The following is a 16,885-nucleotide window of genomic DNA, read 5'->3' on the forward strand; positions in this document are numbered from 1 at the left end:
CAGCACCACAGGCATGGCCGACTGCTCTCGGCACCCCTAGCCCAGAGGTGCTGGAGGTGAATTTTGCCAGCCAAGGGGTGGCAAGCACAGAGGGGGTCTTTCTGCCGTGGCAGACGTCACCTGAAAAGCAGCTCCTTTTCCCGTGCCTCTCCCTCAGCTGCTTCTGAGAACGTCCTGTCCCAGCTCCGCACACTCTCTTCATTTTCCCCCAGGTAGCTTCTGGCACAGCACCCAGCAGACGGAGGGTCCCTGTCCATCCACAAACCCAGCGAGGCTCTGACTGCTCACACCGTGGGGTGGGACCTGGTCCTTCCAGCTCTCCTCTCCTCTGCAGCCAACCTCTCCCAGACACGTAGAAGATGGAAGAAAAGAGGGCCGGTGAAGTTAAGCGCTGGTGTTCACCAGAAAGGGGCTGCCTCGAGGGGTAGGGCATTCCGTTTTCTCCTTCACTCTGTATTTGGGAATCTCTCCCACCGGCAGAGCTTGTCACCTTCCCACTGCTGAGCTGCACCACGGGCCTGAAAGCCACTGCTCCGACTCCAGCAGAGGGGAGAGGAGTTCTGGGCTCTCCACCACAACTGGGAGCAGGGAGTAAGCTCCTCGCTTCCTACCCCAGTGCTACAGCCCTCCTCACTGCACTTCTCACCCGCAAGAGGCTGAGCCTCAGCCTGCTGCAGCTCTCCACACAACCAGAGCTCCTTGTGGCATCTGTACCAGTGTGGGCTTGCCTGAACCAGCGTTCCTCTGTTCCTCGTAGCAAGTTCCTTGATGCCCTCTGCTATGTTGGCCTCTAGCTCCTGGTAAAGCCTGGGTCCAGGAAGGCTGGGAAGAGCCTTTGCCATCATTTGTCATGAGGAGCGTGGTCCCAAGGACTGAGGCTCTAGAACTGGGCAGGCACAGCATCCCACCTCGTATTGCCTCTGTGAAAATAACAATTATTGTGCAATGGAAATAACGATCCTGACCTCCTTCACACAAAGCTTTGAGATCTAGGGATAGCAGCGAGGTTATTACTAGCTAATCCAAGTGGAGGATGTTATTAATGATTTGTAACAATTGGGCTCTAAGAAAGCAATTCAGCAACTATTCTCAGCCACAAAGGCAGCATTATTCCAAAAGTTAAACATGTTTACCACAGGCAACAGGAATTATAGGATCTGAGTTTTTGGAAGAAAATACAGGATGGGAGAGTTGGGAGGGGCTGAGGTTCCTTGCCTACTGTCAAGGAAAGGAAAAAAAAAAAAAAAAAAAAGGACAATTAGAGCCGTGCTGCCCTGTGCTCCCCTGGGAGCCCGTCCTGCCAGCTCCGGTGATTGGTAGTTCGGACGATTACTTCACTGGTCTTGGAGTAATAAAAATTCCTGGTGAGTTTCATTTGGAGCTCTGATCACGAATGGCACAATGATTCACAGAAATACGGGCAGGATCAGATGCCAAACAGTACCAAGTGAAATCTGCTGAGCTGGTGGGTTTGTGCATTGTAGCTGCTTATTTTTTTTTCCCCGAAGGAATTGGATCCATCTTCTACAGGGAGGAGCTGAAAACATGAGGGAACAGGGGAAAAATGCAGGAGAAAAGAAAGAAGATTCAAGACTACCTAAGACAGAGGACACTGAGGTGGCAGGAGGCAGGAGCTACGCTGAACACTGCAAAGCAGGAGGCAATTGCAGTGCCTTAAATCAGTGGGTCAGACTTCTGGTCACTGATGGGGGCTGGCAACTACGTGATACCGCAAAGTGAACCTGTAGGAAAGGCACAGAGGAGATGTGCTGCGTCCTAAGGCATGGGGCAACTCGGGAGGGCTGGAGACAGAAGGAGAGAGGCAATTAATCCTTCTTGCCTCCAATCCCTGCTAGCACTGGAGACCCCTCTTCAGGGCTTCTTTCTGCTTATGCCCTGCTGGGTACAGCCTGACCTTGGACCATATGAACAAGAAGCATCTCCTTCCTTCAGCATTGTCATTAACTACAGCCAGGGTCCTGGCCCAGCCTGTAATTTGGTACACAGAGCGTGCTTCAAAAGCCCTTTTGTACCCACAGCCTTTGAAGGAACAGAGTTTTCAGAGAGACCAAAGAGAGCTTCAAGTTTTCCCCTCCTGCTGGGAAGAGCTTCGATTAACACTGACTGCAGTCATGAGCCACACACCTCAGAGAGAAGTGTCTCAAAGAAAGGAACAGGCTGTGGGATGAATGGACATGGAGAGAAGGGTGGGTAAAGAATGTGACAAAGAAAATGCTCTCCAACACTGCCTTGGTGTCTTGTCTTCTCTCTACCATGAAATTTCACCCTCTCCCTCAGCCTGCTAGGATGAGGACTTTATGTTTGTTTGTTTTCCCACAGGAATTCTTGTTTCTTACCTCCTTTTTCTTTTACTCCCCATTAAGGAGGTGAGGTTGAGCAGCTAGTTTTGAGCTCTGACCAAGCAGAATGAGCCCCACAATCCTAACAAGACTGACCTGATTTGGAAAAAAGTCGGGGCAAAGGATCACCCAAAGTCTATAAATTAACACCTATGGTCTAAGCACATTCTCTCCAGTTCTTTCATAAAATAAAATGCCAAACAACCCAAATTTACTGTATCACACAGCAGATCCAGAGAAGTATTTTACCCATGCTTCTCAGTCTAAGAAATGATGTGGTAAGAGCCAAATTTTCTCTCTAGGTGTCTGCATCTTTGCCAGCCTGCCAACCTGCGCAGCGCCCAGCTCTCCCACATGAAGGACTGTGGAAATGGACGCCTCTCCCCACTCACCTCAAATCACTTCCAGACCAACGGTTCAGAATGGTATGAAGGTCACGAAGAGGTACTGCTTGGATGAGCTCTGACTAGCAGAGGTCCTGAGTGTCATCGGCTTCTCAACAAAATAGGAGCATCAGTTGTTGCATCCAAGTCAGAGGTAGCCTGCCTTTCTCAGCCTGCCCTGCTTTTTTTCTTAGTCCCACCCACCATACCTACCGAGCACTGTTTCTAATGGAAGCGTCATTTCTGAAGCCAGAAGGGACCACTGAGATCATCTAAATGAGGTTATCTGTGCAGAGATCCTCATGCTGTCTGCAGAGCACTAGTTCCCAGTTCAGTGGGATCCCTCCTCGGGTCCTCTTGTTGCTGACCCACGCTCTCTGGGGCCAGCTCCTCTAACACGTACAAGCAAAGTTCATACTGCAGTCATCACTTGATTTTGCCTTAGGGTAGAAGATGGACTACCTACTTCCCTTCCTCCCAGGAGACTTGTCTATTTCTATGAATATCATGCTGGAAAGGATCCCTTTAGGTCAAGCTCACATCCACCTTGAGCTTCCTTCAGAGAAGAAGAGCGAATGTATTAGCCCAAGCATTATGCATTTTCCCTGATGCATCTCCATGTTCCATTCCCTTAAGGGTATTGTAAGTTTTGACCATAGGAACCTCCTCCTGCAGCCCTTACCCACACATTAGAGACCCTCTGGAATAAATGGCAGCACGGCAGCCTGAGCCTGCTGGATGCTGAGACCTCTCTATGGGTTACCAGACGATATACGCTGCAATTTGTACGTCCATCGTGGTATTGATCACAGCTTTTGTAATGTTCCTCCATGTACAGAGACCAAACGGATGCTGTCAGTCAGCATAACATTCATTTTAGATTACACAAATGAACTAACCATAAGCAAAATCTCCATGAGACAGCTCTGTGTTAGCATGGCTCTCTCTTCCTTGCTCTTTCCTCTGGCACGCTGCAATGAAATTAACACAAAATAGTCCTTAAGAGCTAACAAAGTGCAAATAATGCTTAGCTCTTAGGTAGTGCTTTTCATTTGCGAATCTCATGGTGAACTTCATTACCCGTGGTGCAGAGGCAGGGTGGCTGGGGCATGGAGGGGCACGGCAGTGGGGCTGAGGCTGCAGAAGCGAGTGGCGGAGCGGGCAGGAGCCCCCCAGGTCCCTCCATGCCCAGGTCAGAGCCCCAGAGCCCACCAGATGCCCAGCCACGCACGCCGCAGGCAGAAAGACAGGCAGGCAGGCAAGACCTGCTGCTGGCTCAGACCAAGGGCCCTTCCCTTCGCAGGCCTGCTCTTTAACTTCTTTGTCCTCCTGTCAGATTTTATTCCCAAGGCCAGATGGACCTGATTACCGTGATTACTCACACGTCACCGTAAGGTGAAATACACAGCTTCACCCCACTGACTAAGAAAATCAAGAGGACTCTCTCCCCACCACCCACACCCACTCCCACACTTGCCTCCGAACTCGAAATAAAAAACCTGCAAAAAGATTCCCGATGGCTTTGTCAGGGAGGGGGGATGGTGAGGATTGGTACAGTATATAACATCTCAGCTCTCCCGGATCAGTCACGCTTCCTAATTCAATAAGGTGAGAAGGAGCATAATTTGATCATATTTGTTTTGCATCACTGCAAAAACAGAAAATGAGGGGCTGCAGAGCCGCACCAATTTACTTCATCCGACCTTGATTAAAAGAAAATTAATTGCCGCATCTCTCAGGATATCTCAGGCAGCAGCCAATGGCTCTCCAGAATGGCACAAAAAAAAAAAAAAAAAAAGAAAGAAAGAAAGGAAAAAGAAAAAAACAGGGAGCGAGGCACGGAGAATCTTTGCCCTTTCATCTCGTAGCACAACTGTCTTGTTGGAAGCGTTGGCAGGCTGAGGGAAAAAACCAAGTGCTCAGGAGAGCCTGGGGAAGGGGAAGGCAACCCAAGCTCACCAGGGTTTTCAGCCTGAATTCCCCTCTGTCCACCACCACGCTCCCGACTGCCGGGGACTGGACCAGTCTCGCAAGGGCTGGTTTGTGAGGCCACAGAAGCACAGCTGGGAGGATCGGAAGGCAAGACTTGGCTTAGGGCGGCTGGTAACAGGGCACGGAGGCTCTTCTTGCTGTACTTCCCCATTCACTCGGAGCCAGGTCTGTGCTAGGAATTATTTATGGTAATGTCAATTAGGGCCGTGATTTTTTAACTGCATTTCTACGCTACCAAAAGCTGTAGTGTAGCTGCAGTGATACAGGAACCAAAGTGCTTTTACCAAGATAGCTCATTTCCCTCAAGAAACTAATTTAAGTCATGCCAAGCCAACAAAAGCACTCTTTGGCGGATCCAAGCTCCGTCTCACTAGTAGGATGTACTGACAGCAAAACCAGCCAACACGTTCTACTGTCAATTAGGGAGGTCAGTACGATGGTGTAATGAGTCTGGGATAGTCTTAAAGAGAGAAAGGGGGAGAAAAAACAAACTGGGGAAGGCATTTGAACGGGCTGCCTTTTGCCCAGCGAGCTTTAGCCTTAACCTCTCAAAGTCAGGGAAGAAAAGGGGCTGCCCCGGAGCGCGAATCGCAGTGCCCAGGTCTGCTGCTTCGCTGATCCACCACCGAGGCGAGCGTGCCTCTCCCTGCGTCTGCACAGGAAACACAGAGATTAACCTCGACAGGCTAAAGATAGCCTTCTGAGCAGATCCCATAAAGGCTCCACCTGGAGAGAGGATTCTTCCAAAGCCTCGCTGGTCATAAAGGCAGTGACTCCCCAAACGGCAGCTCCTGACATGTTTATAAAAGTGAGGCACAGAGGAAAAAAGTGGTTTTGTTCAAAACAACCTCCAAACGTCTTTTTCTTGGTCCTTTGGAGTCCTTTGGACTCGGCGAGAGGGGTCTTAGCTCCTACTTGCAGCCTGTGCCACACACGGTGCCGGCTGCGTGCTCCTTTGGCCCCTTCAGCAGAGGCCATGGACTAACCAAACGGCGAGGATCTCTCCAGCTCCTCCTGGCTGGACCCAAAGGGATGAGAACGGGCTGCCGGTGGCTGCCCGTGGCTGTGCCCGCGGTGCCCGCTGCTGCCCAGCTCCCCGCTCTCGGCGCCCTGCAGACCTCGCACGCCCCCAGCCTGGCAGCCTGCACCCGCACCAAACTCTCACGCAAAATTTCTGATGGCAAAAAATGTCGACGACTCTGGCTGATCTAGCGCAATTATCAGATCAGAAGCGCCTGCTGCAATCCCACTCAAATCTGTATTAAAAATTCATTTCAAGTGTTCTTTTTTTTTCTTTAGCTGCAAGTAGAAGAATTTACCCAGCTGCTTTATTAGGAAATTAAAGGGCACATTTTTCTAAGCAATGCACTGGAATTTAGATGGACCATAACTACGACTAGTGTTAATGTCAGAAAGGATTTATCTGTCCTCAACATCCAACTAGCCATCCATCCCATTGCACACAATGCCGTATTAGCTATAACCCAAGCAAGGCTAAATCTTAATATTTGAGGAATATGGGATTAGAAGGCAGCTCTGGAGGTCACATAGTCTGGCCACTCACTTCTATGCAGGACCAACCAGATCTACATCATTCTTGTTTGCCTAGCCTGTTCCTAAAATCTCCCTTTGATGGAGATTGTACAACCTACCTAGACAATCTGTTCCGATGTGTAACCGTCCTTAGCGTAAGAAAGTTTTTCCTAATGGCTAACCTAAATCTTTCTTGCGGCAATTTAAGCCCATTATTTCTTGCAATTGAATTCCTACTTCCCAGGCCTCATCCTTTATAGATGACCATTTCTACAAAAGTGTCAAAGTTTTCATAATTTAACATTTCCAAATTTCATCCTGATAAAGGTCAATCTATGGCACACAGAAACAGGAGAGACACCCCCACCGTTCTGAGGTACAAAGGCAGCCAAACAGGTCACTGCACAGACAGAAAACTTCTGTGCCACGGCAGAATCCCATGTAAGAAAGAAACAACAATGTTTTTAATTTATGGTTTTACAAATAAATTAAGGCAAGGTTTGTTCTTTCCATGTTATCCCTACTGGAAGACTGAAGCTCACTGGATCCGTTGTTTTGGAATGGTTGGTAAACTTGAAAACAAAACAAAACAAAAAAGTACCAATGTTTGCTGAAGGGTTCTGATTTCAGCATCGTTACTTCGGGCAGTTTCCCCTGAAATGAAAGGAATGATCCTGCTGGGCTTTGCTCCATGCACGAAGTCCCAGGTTTTACCCAGATTCCCAGCTGCACAGTAGGACTTGGGCCACAACCAGGACAGGTGGGCACCAACAGCAAAACTGGCATCAGATCTGATTTGCTCAATGCTCCGGGACGGAGAGATACAAGCGCTTGGTTTGAGCCATAGTGGAGCTTTACAACAGCAAACATGAGACAAAATGACATGATGTCCACTGCCCAAGCAGCAGCACGCCTGTGGAAGCCCCCATGCCAACAACGAGAGCTTCCCATCTGGGCTCCCGCGCTCCCACTTACGTTTTCCAGACTACAGGAAAAATGGTGAGAATGCCATTTAAATGAACCGATCCTTTGGGTTCTTGTGCTGGGTGCTCTTTCGGACAGTTCTGGGGAGTTTTAAGCTCTGATTCTGCAAAATCTGAGGTGGGCACGTAGCAATGCGCAGCGCTGTGCAAACCCATCGAGTCGTGGTGAGGCCAAAGGGGCCTCCTGCACCAGAACTGAGCCTGTGTACGTGTGTTTGAAGAACCAGGGACCCAGAGCACACTTCAGGGAAACAAACACACTTTATACATGAAATCAAATTAACACTCTTATGGTCACGCAGACAGTGGAGCCAACCAACCATGAGAGTTACAGTGGAATCAACTTAATTAGCGCTCCTGTTTTTAACCGAGCAGTCCATCTCTTCCAGAAAAACCCTGTAGACTTTAATGGAAATGGAGTTCCACAGAAATTTTCCTAAAATCCTCCAGTCAAATGGAAACTGTGGTCCAACTCGGCTTCTGAATCATTCTGCAGATTGCTATAGGGAAGACAGGGTTCTGTGCTGACTGCACATAGTCCAAGCACAGGACATACACAAATGTACACGGTGCATACAAATACTTGTAGGCAAACAGGCAAAGTTTGTAAGTGAAGAATCTGCACGCTACCAACGATCTCAACATGGGGCCATGCAGGAACTTGCACAGCACTTCTGCTCAGCATTATAATTTGCACAAGTATTTGTGTAAAGATAATCTGAATTTATGAGTACAATTTAGGGATGCATACGCAACCTAAGATTACTTTAATAAAATATTTGTGCATCTATAAATGAGCCTGCAGAAGTATTTGGAGTCGTGTAAGCACGGTGGGAACAGGCTATATTTATCATGTGTTATTCTATGTGCAACATTTAAGTATACTATTCCAACTATTTGGGTGATACATACCAGGTCTAACTGCTTTTATTCTGAGTGGGCACAGAGCTCTGTATTTAAAAGATAACAAGCATGCATATGCATATGTGTACAGTGCACGTGTTGCAAGAATATTTGCAGACTCTACTGTGTGCATATGCGTGAATGCACATATGTGCACATAAGCGTGTGTTTGTGGTGTATGAGATGCGGTGGGGGGCCTAATATCATTGCAACCATATGTGCTCTTATACAGAACATGTGTCCCAAAAACAGCCATGCTGGTGTTCTTTCTCTGCTCTCCAAGGTTAACTTAAATAAAACAAAGAAAGCAGTTTCCCTTCTCAATAATTCATGGCTTTCTTTAATAGCCCATCTTAAAAAGATACATAATTTCCCCCAATTTTCTGATACACTAATTACCCAGCTTTAAAACTGATGGTGTTCTGTATCTGACCTAAGTGATACATTATCTGGAAACCCCTTCTAGCCCAGACACGGAACCATTTGCTTTCATCATCCATCACTTTTGCTTTTCTTGGTGTTTATCACCATCTATCCCTCAAGCTCCCAGGCCCCGATCCTGCTTAGACTGGAGTCAACAGCACAATTCCAGGGGGAGAGGGACTCAGGGAGCACCCAGCTTTCCTTTTCTTCCTTTCCACTGTTTTTTGTGTCTACTAAAGCAGCTGGTAGCAGCAACATATTGCACGGCTACACTCAGGAGTCCCTCATTCCCAAAGATCTCAAAGCACTCCAGCCCACTACCCAGACAAGTATTTGCTAGCTCAGTCAATCTCAAATCACTTTCCAAAAGAAGTTCATGTTACTAGCCTCATTTTACAGCTGACGAAACTGAGGCAACTGGCATAAAACGACCCGACCTGTGCCAATGGGCGAGGGGCAGCACGGAGGAGCCGCGTTCCCTCCCAGGCCCCTGGAGGCTCCACCAGCTCGGCCAGGCTGCCCACCACTGCCCTTTCTGCCGCGCAGCTGTCCCTGCGGTGGGGCACAACTGCTGCTGACAACCCACAGGGACAGCCAGGCCAGGAATAGGAAACGAAGGAGTAGCCTCTCTGTGGCTGAAAGTGCCAGGAAAGTGCAAAGAAGTTGAACGCAGCTTCTCACGCTGAAATTTGCTCACCGCTCCTTGCCTGTCACTGTGAAAAGTGCTACCAAATCTTCAGTGGCAAACAGTGGGAACGTCTTTGGAAGAGAAGATGGCATCCCCATGGCGGGGACCCTGATACCAACCGAATGAACAGCACCGTTCCCCAGCTCCTCGCGGCATCCAAGTGGATGCTCTTGAAAACCTGCCCCAAGCTGTGCCTACTAAGTACCTGAGAATCTAGCCTGGTAGGACAGAAGTATTTCAGGTTATGGCTTGGGCCTTTGTACGCTTCTTGTATCAGAGCAAAACGTGTATGCAGCAGCCATTAATACAGTAAACACATCGCATGTATGCAGGCACGTAATGTACCCTGGGCAAGTGAGGGAATGTGTGGGGAGCAGGGCACGGGTGTCCCACGGCACAGCGCGGCTCTGCACGGCTGCCCCGGCTGGGGAGAGGCAGGGACCAAGCACAGGGCATTTGGCACAAAAAGCAAACGGGAACAAACCCCCAAATGCACTCCACATTTGCTGTTTGGCAGCTGTAACCAATTCTTATTCTTTTAGGGACTGGCCACAAGGAGGGGACACACAACCCTTTTCTGTCTTTCCTGCGTTTCTGCAAGTGGCTGTGGGTCCAGGGCAGGAATACGTGCTGTAGCTGCGGGGCACGCATGTGCCTTCAGTGCCCAGTGGCCAAAACACATCGGTGCAATGTAATGTGAATCCTCTACTTCCAAAGCCCAATCTGTGAGCGTTTGTGGACTCGATAAGTGTGTGTCGCAGTGTAGTAGGTGTAGCTGTGTGTGCAGGAGTATTATATGTGCTTGTGAGTACAGTAGGTGTGGTGCATATGTACAGTACAGCATGTGTTTGGATTCTGGGAGTAGGGGATGTTTAGTAATTAAATCCCTTTTCATCCTTCTGCACCTGTCTCCTGAAAACTGAGAGAACAGACGTCAACCGGGACAAGGGCTGGATTGAATACAGCCAATTCTGAAATATTTATTAGCTTGTGACACCACTCAATGGAGGAGAAGGAATGCTGGCTAATCCGCCCGGCAAGTGCTCACTTGGTGGAGGGGCATTTTTCTACAGTGCCTCATTATATTTCAACTACTGTCTACTTTGTCAAAAATGGTATCATTTTAATTTGTGTCTATATTTGCTTTCAAATGCTTTTGCTAGTAACCAGAGATTTCGGAGCACTGGGTTCTCAATCTAGGCTTACCTCCCAGACACGCACGCCTTTCTGGCCGTGTTACAGAGCTTTGCAGAGCTGTTTTAGGGGTCTATTTCCTTGCCATTGCACTCTTCTATCTGCCATTCATACTAGTGAGGACCATGCAAAGTACACTGAACAAAGAACAGACACCCTAAATTTCCTGGCTTTCCACTCATTCACCTGCAGGTCTCATAACTTGTAAAGCGACGTGGCGCTCCCGACAGCCCCCAGGTAGGACTTGAGACCCAGGCGGGAGCAACCCCGTGCTCCCACCAGCCCTGAGAGTTCACATAAATGGAAGTTATTGCTTTCTTCAGGCTACAGCAGGGCACTGGTCAATGCCTGACTGTACGGCAGTCAGCAAATTTGCTTGGACTAGTGACTACGCATTGACTTTGGTGTCAGGTACAATCATATAAGGTTTAAGCCATCACATGGGGATCCAAATTTTCAGTCTCCTTATATTAGGGAGTTCTTGTGTTTGGACTCCAGTTCTGAGTCACCATCCATGCTAGCAAACGGAAAGCTTCCACTAGCTCCTCTGAAAGGTTCCTGTCCATACAGAGGCACTGCTGGTGAAATCCCGAAGCACCACGGACTGCCCATGGGGCAGCGCTCGAGCTCACTGCGCTGGGAGAACCTCGCCAGCGAGAGAGCATCTTTGCCCCGGAGCCTCCTCCTGCCAGGTACGTGCTACGCGTGCAATAGCTGCCAGGGGCTGAGGCTGTGTGTATCCACCTACCTTCTGTGCATGCACATAACGCACAGCCAGGCGTTTCTGCAGAGACCTGCGCACACAGGCAGGCATCCTCCTGTGTACTTACACCATATGCCTGCATGCAAGCTCCACGTTATCTTTGTTTGCTGTAAATGGCCACACCCAAATCCCCGAGAAATTATGGCCACATCTGAAGGTAGAACTTCTCGGGGGGGGACAACTACCAGGGCTTACAGTGTCAGAGGAAGGGATCGGGTGGAGATGAAGTTTGGCCCTTTTAGCAAACAGAAACATTAGTTTTTTTAAATGGCAGCTCATTACATGTATGGCTTACACACATCCCTCTCCATGACACCACCACCGGAGAGAGCTTGTCTCATCCCTTTAAAGGACGTTCGGTGCCCTGAGGGAGAAGATCCGACCAAAGGCTGCGTTTAGTTGAAGGCGAGGACTGGACTCTAATTTCTAGCGGAGAGCAAAACCTGCCCACACCACAGCCTCAGTGTGCAGGGACTTCCCAGGAAGGGATTTTCTCTTCACCAAGGTGGAAAATATCCAGGGATCCTGATGGAGCTCAGAATTAACCTCTTCTTCAGGATCTCCTGGGGATGCCTGCCAGCTGCAGATGCTGCAGATCCCTGAGCAGGGATGGGGGTTTAAAAGTTTTCTTACCAGCACTGCGCAAAGATAAAAAACAAACAAATAAATAAATAAATAAAACAAGACTGACAACAAATCCCACTGTGTGAGGCTTATTCTGGATGGTTTTGGCATGATGCATCGTTGCAACTATTGTGTTTGAGCAGTAATTAGACGTGGCCCTGGGGGACGGCAAGTGCATTAGAAGGGACGGGGGCTCACCATGAGCCAAATGGCTGCTCTTATTGTTCTCCGCAGGGTACTTAGGATGTTCTTAGAACCAAATCCTTCCATAATGCTGCAGAAAAAGGACTGCAGCATGAGACCTGCAGCAGCACTGACTCTGTACATTGGAGAAAACTCACGCATTTTAGCACTTACACGAGCTCCACGCACCCATTTACCTGACCGCATGGACAAGTGCAGTTCGCCACAGTGGAGCAGCCTGGCACTGTTTCTGCTTCACAGCAACGTGCTCACACTTCTGCAAACCGTCTGTTATGGATGTAACAGCTACTCCTTAAAGCAATTTTCAGTGTCAAGGATGGGCAGCATGAGGCTTGAAAGCCAGAATACTTTCTGTCCATTGATTATATCATTATCATTGCCTCTGCACCCACTGATAGCATTCAGTCCATTTTCCAATTGATCACATTGGGTTCCTTACATCTATCGATCTATTTTATCAAACCTCTTCGTTGTGGAGTTACTCTGTCCCATAGTACACCACCCCACGAGCTTCAGAAGACCACAGCACATATCGATTGCATCAGGTATTCCCCGTCACCGCAGCCGTACTGACCCCTTTTGCTGCCCTGAGCGTACTGGGCCTTCCTTCCTGTCTCATTGCTGTATTGGCTTCCTCAGCTGCACCAATTATATTGGTATTTTCCTGTCTCGATGGTTATAGCCAATCTCCTTCACAATGATACTGAGATCGGGGATTATACTGGAGCCAAAGTGCCCCCTGTGCTCTGCAGCCTCAACGACTTCACAGCATCTTTCCACTGAATGCCATGTGGGGATTCCATATGCCAGCCTTACCAAAAGCCCTCTTAGGCACTCCAAGTCATCTGGTTTCTTTGCAAACTTTCATAATTAATAAACAGACAACACCACACAGTTGCAGTGAACAGAGAGAGAAATATTATTTCCCATAAGCGAATGCCTCTTTATCCTAATTCACAATTTCTGCTCAGATCGTATCACAGCTAAATGTAGGGGGTGACACTGCTAAGACCCTCGGACGAAGATGGAAGCCCCATCTTTGTCTTGACCTCAGCTTTGGAGGTGCTCACCCACAGAAAGAAATCGGTCTCTCGGGTGACTTTCCTCTCTTCAAGAGCCCAGTCTCCCTCTAGCATTTTGAAGAAAGCAGAAAAGCAGCAGATCTAATGCATGCAATACACCAGAAATGAGGGGAACAGTCTCATTTTAAGCAAATTCACACCAGTCTGAGACTGTCCACTTTGCCGTTCACAACAAGACCTGACCCTTCCTCTGCTCAGTGCTGCCAACCAGCCCTGGACACAGTGGCAAGACCCCCACCAGGAGTGAAGAGACTTTGGCTGGGCATCTCCTGCTGGTAGAAGCCTCCTGAAGCCTCCTGCCAGGCAGGCAGACACAGCGCTCAGCACCTACCAGAACCAGTTCCGGGGTCAGTGCGTGGGACAGCCCAGGAATGTCATGCTGATGGAGGTCACGGGGAGAACCGTTCCACTCTGTGCCTCTCACCCGGGCTTACACAGGCCACCTAAAAGAGACAGGAGTCCCCAGGATATGGCCACCCGATCCCTCCTCGCAGATGGGCCAGGCGCTGTTGGGTGTAGCAGGGCCTATATACTACTTTCCAGAGTGCTTCCCCTTTAAGACAGGACTGTGCAGCCTTTATTTGCTTGTTGAAACTGTTCAGTTTTAGGACAGGGGGGGAGGTCACACCTGTTGTGGAACTTGATAGAAGGCTTATTTATAAACTTTCAGAGCTTGGGATTCTTGCAGAGCTGAATGCGCTGATGTCCGGAGGGGAAGGTCACCGAAATGCTTGTTTATAAAAGCAGCAGCAACTGGAAAAACCATAAAAGTCTGAAATGATGAAATTAACAAGCTATTTGATCAGGCGCATCGGCTATGTGCTCTGTGGTCAGCCAGAAAAACCTCGCACGTAAGAGCCTACCCTGCTGGCTGCTACCCTGAAATTCTCCTTCAGAGAGGCGAATGCGTTGCACCCGAAGAGGGCAAAAAATAATCAGCTGCTTAGTACAGGCTACTTTTGGGTCCCTGGCTGGTCCAGTCTTAATTTGACCTTGCATGGAAAGGGGAAAGCCTACTCGGCACTTGGTATCACAGCTAATCCACTCTTTAGTTTCGCAACTTCAAAGAGCTGCACCACTTGTTAGCATGCGGAGGGCTCTTTTAGCAAGGAGGCAGTCACACCCCAAAAATCTGCCACTATCTGGGGGGCGGCGGGGAGGTGGCGACTTCTGTCTTCAGAAACGCTTCTGGATCTCTGCAGAAATGTTGCGCAAAAGGTGCTGCATTTCTCTGTTTGTTTGTGTCGCTGTTTGAAAAAGCACTTACATTTCAGTTTGGAGAGAAGGGGAAATAAAAACCTTCGCTCGGGCTTAGGTTTAGTTTCTATTCCCATTGCACAGCAGAGCAAATTTAAAAGAATTTCCTTTTCTCTTCTTTTTTTCTCTTTTTAGTTTTCTGTATATGTCAGAATCTTGGTTTAAGGAAAGCTTCATTTTCACTTGGTGACTGATGGCTGAACAGGTGGCTTCTGAGTTTGCAAGTGTCAGATGAACGAGCAGTTTAGAAATGGACAATTTGCAGCTCACTTTCTCTTGCTGACGGCCCTTTTTCAGCTGACAGATTCCTGCCCCTAGCAGCCAAATCATGTACACAGGATCTGCCCTCCAACCCTGGTGAAAAAAAAAGCTTCAAGAGGAGGAAAAAAAAAAAAAAAAAACACCCTAAGAAAGAAGATGGGCGCTTGGGAACTCGTAGCTATAAAATGGAAAGAACTTCACACTTGAAGGCGTGCTTGCCAGCTCAGCCTACTTGGGCATAATTTATAAGAGGGGCAGGATTTTCTGCTTCGCTTTCTTTCCTGGAAAGTTTGTTTGGTTTATGGGATTTTTCTGCAGAAGCCTGTCTAAAGCGATGGGATGCTAGAACCAGCACGAGTGGCTGTCCGCTGAACACCACGAGGTTCTCCCAACACCAGAGCCAGCAGCCCCTCCCCACAAACCTTCTCCCCGGCCACCACCAACCAGCATCCCACCTAGAAATGTCGCCAACCAGGGGGTTTGGATGCTCAAATCCACAGATGTCCCCCTGCCTGGTGGCGGTGAAGTCCCTCAATGAGGGAGCACGGGCACGGGCGGGATTGGCACAGGTCTGGTGCTGCTGCCCGAGCTGACGAGGGGTTCTCCTGACGTCTTTACATGACTGTGGGCTCACTAACACTGTATTCCATTAATTAATTCAGATGCCAAGGTAAACGTAGCCTTGTTTTGTAACTCCCATCTTTAAAGTAAGGACTTACCGAAGGTAGCAGTCACTCTTCTGCTGTTTCACTATGGGCAAGTAACTTACGGACTGATTTTGAAAGGATCTCAGAGGCTCTTGGTACCAATTTTTCAGAAGGATTTAGATGCCTTTGAAAGATAAGTGCCCAGAGGGGTCTTAAAATTTTCACGGCAGGCTACATTAAAATCAGATGGATTTACATGCCTATCTTAAACAGTTTTGATAATCTACGAGGTGCCTATCAGAATCTCTAGATAAAGAGAGCACTTTGAAAATCTGACACTTGTGGACTTGAGGAATTGTAACCTAGAGAACACATCTCGCCGACTTTCAGGCGCATTTAAACTCCTACGCCTCTCAAAAATGAAACTTAGGATCCTAAGTCACTTAAGTGCTTAAAAAATGTTGCTCTGTGTCTGTACGAGCTGGATGAGGACAGATGAGCAGGGAAGGATTAGATGCATGCATCTGTCTTTCCGTGTAGCTCTCATAACACTTGAGTGTCTGTGCATACGGATAAAGGTGGATTGATGAGCGCATGACCATATGCATGAGCATATAATATGGCCGATTGGATGGGACAGGGAGGAACAAAAATTGGGTGGAAGTGACAGGTGATTACACGGATAAATAACATCATCTCGCTCAACGTTTATTTAGTGCTTTTCATCCAAAGGTACCCTTAAGTGCTTTACAAACTGTTATGGATATAAGAATGACTTCACCAGCCACAGCAGCTCTTTAAGAGTACACAGCCAAATTATATGATCAAGTTATGACCAGAAATGAAGAGTATCAGGTCCCACTGAAATTGCCTGGAATTTTTGGCCATCAGCCATTTAGGACTCAGTCAATATACCCAGGTTTGAGTTGTTACACGGGGAGAAAGCGCTACGGAAAGCTAACAATGACAAATGGGAGGGACCTGGTTTTCAACGCCATTCGAGAAGGAGCACCGCCAGCAGCACGAGCTGGGGAAACTGGTTCAGCATTAATGCAGCGAGCTGAGGGAGCTACCAGCCTCTCCATGGGTGGCAGAAGGGAAGACGGGGAGGGAGATGGCTGTATGGTATTTTAAAGAAGAACAAAGATACAGGAGCTTGTTTGAAGTAAACCAGCACGAAGAGAAAAGGAGCAGATTGGAAATGGATGAGAGATCCAAGGGAGAGGGAGAGGTCAGATCTGGGAGGTTTTCACCACTGTCTGAGGCTCCAGCCCACGTTCTCGCTGGGAGGAGATCCCATCTCTCCCATTAGCTAACCCGGGCTCTTTCTCTGGGCAGCACACGCGCTCCAAAGAAGGCAAGTGGTGCCAGCTGCTTTCTTGCCAAACGGCGGAGTTAAAAGCTGTACAAAGTCATAGACAGTAAACAATGAAACAGAAACGACAACAGCAGCTTCTCCTGCTGCCTCCACCTCTGCACCTTGCTTCTTCCCTGACTCTTTCACACCCTTTCCCCTACCTCTGCCAAAAGGATGAAAACAAGACTGAATCCATACTCTGACAGCCCGGGAAGAAGTGGCTGCCCCGTA

At 48.5% G+C, this 16,885-nt stretch overlaps 1 protein-coding gene across 1 annotated transcript in view; it reads right to left on the bottom strand.

The window, feature by feature from the left end:
• CASZ1 (castor zinc finger 1) overlaps window positions 1–13,487 on the bottom strand; it is a 212,984-nt gene extending 199,497 nt beyond the window's left edge. The window contains exon 1 of the mRNA XM_035344641.1: window positions 13,464–13,487. The gene's annotated coding sequence lies outside the window, so the exon portion shown is untranslated. The remainder of the gene's footprint in view (window positions 1–13,463) is intronic.
• Between the last annotated feature and the right edge of the window lie 3,398 nt (window positions 13,488–16,885).

This window comes from Oxyura jamaicensis, chromosome 21 (genome assembly GCF_011077185.1).
Source record: "Oxyura jamaicensis isolate SHBP4307 breed ruddy duck chromosome 21, BPBGC_Ojam_1.0, whole genome shotgun sequence".
Taxonomy (NCBI): Eukaryota; Metazoa; Chordata; class Aves; order Anseriformes; family Anatidae; genus Oxyura; species Oxyura jamaicensis.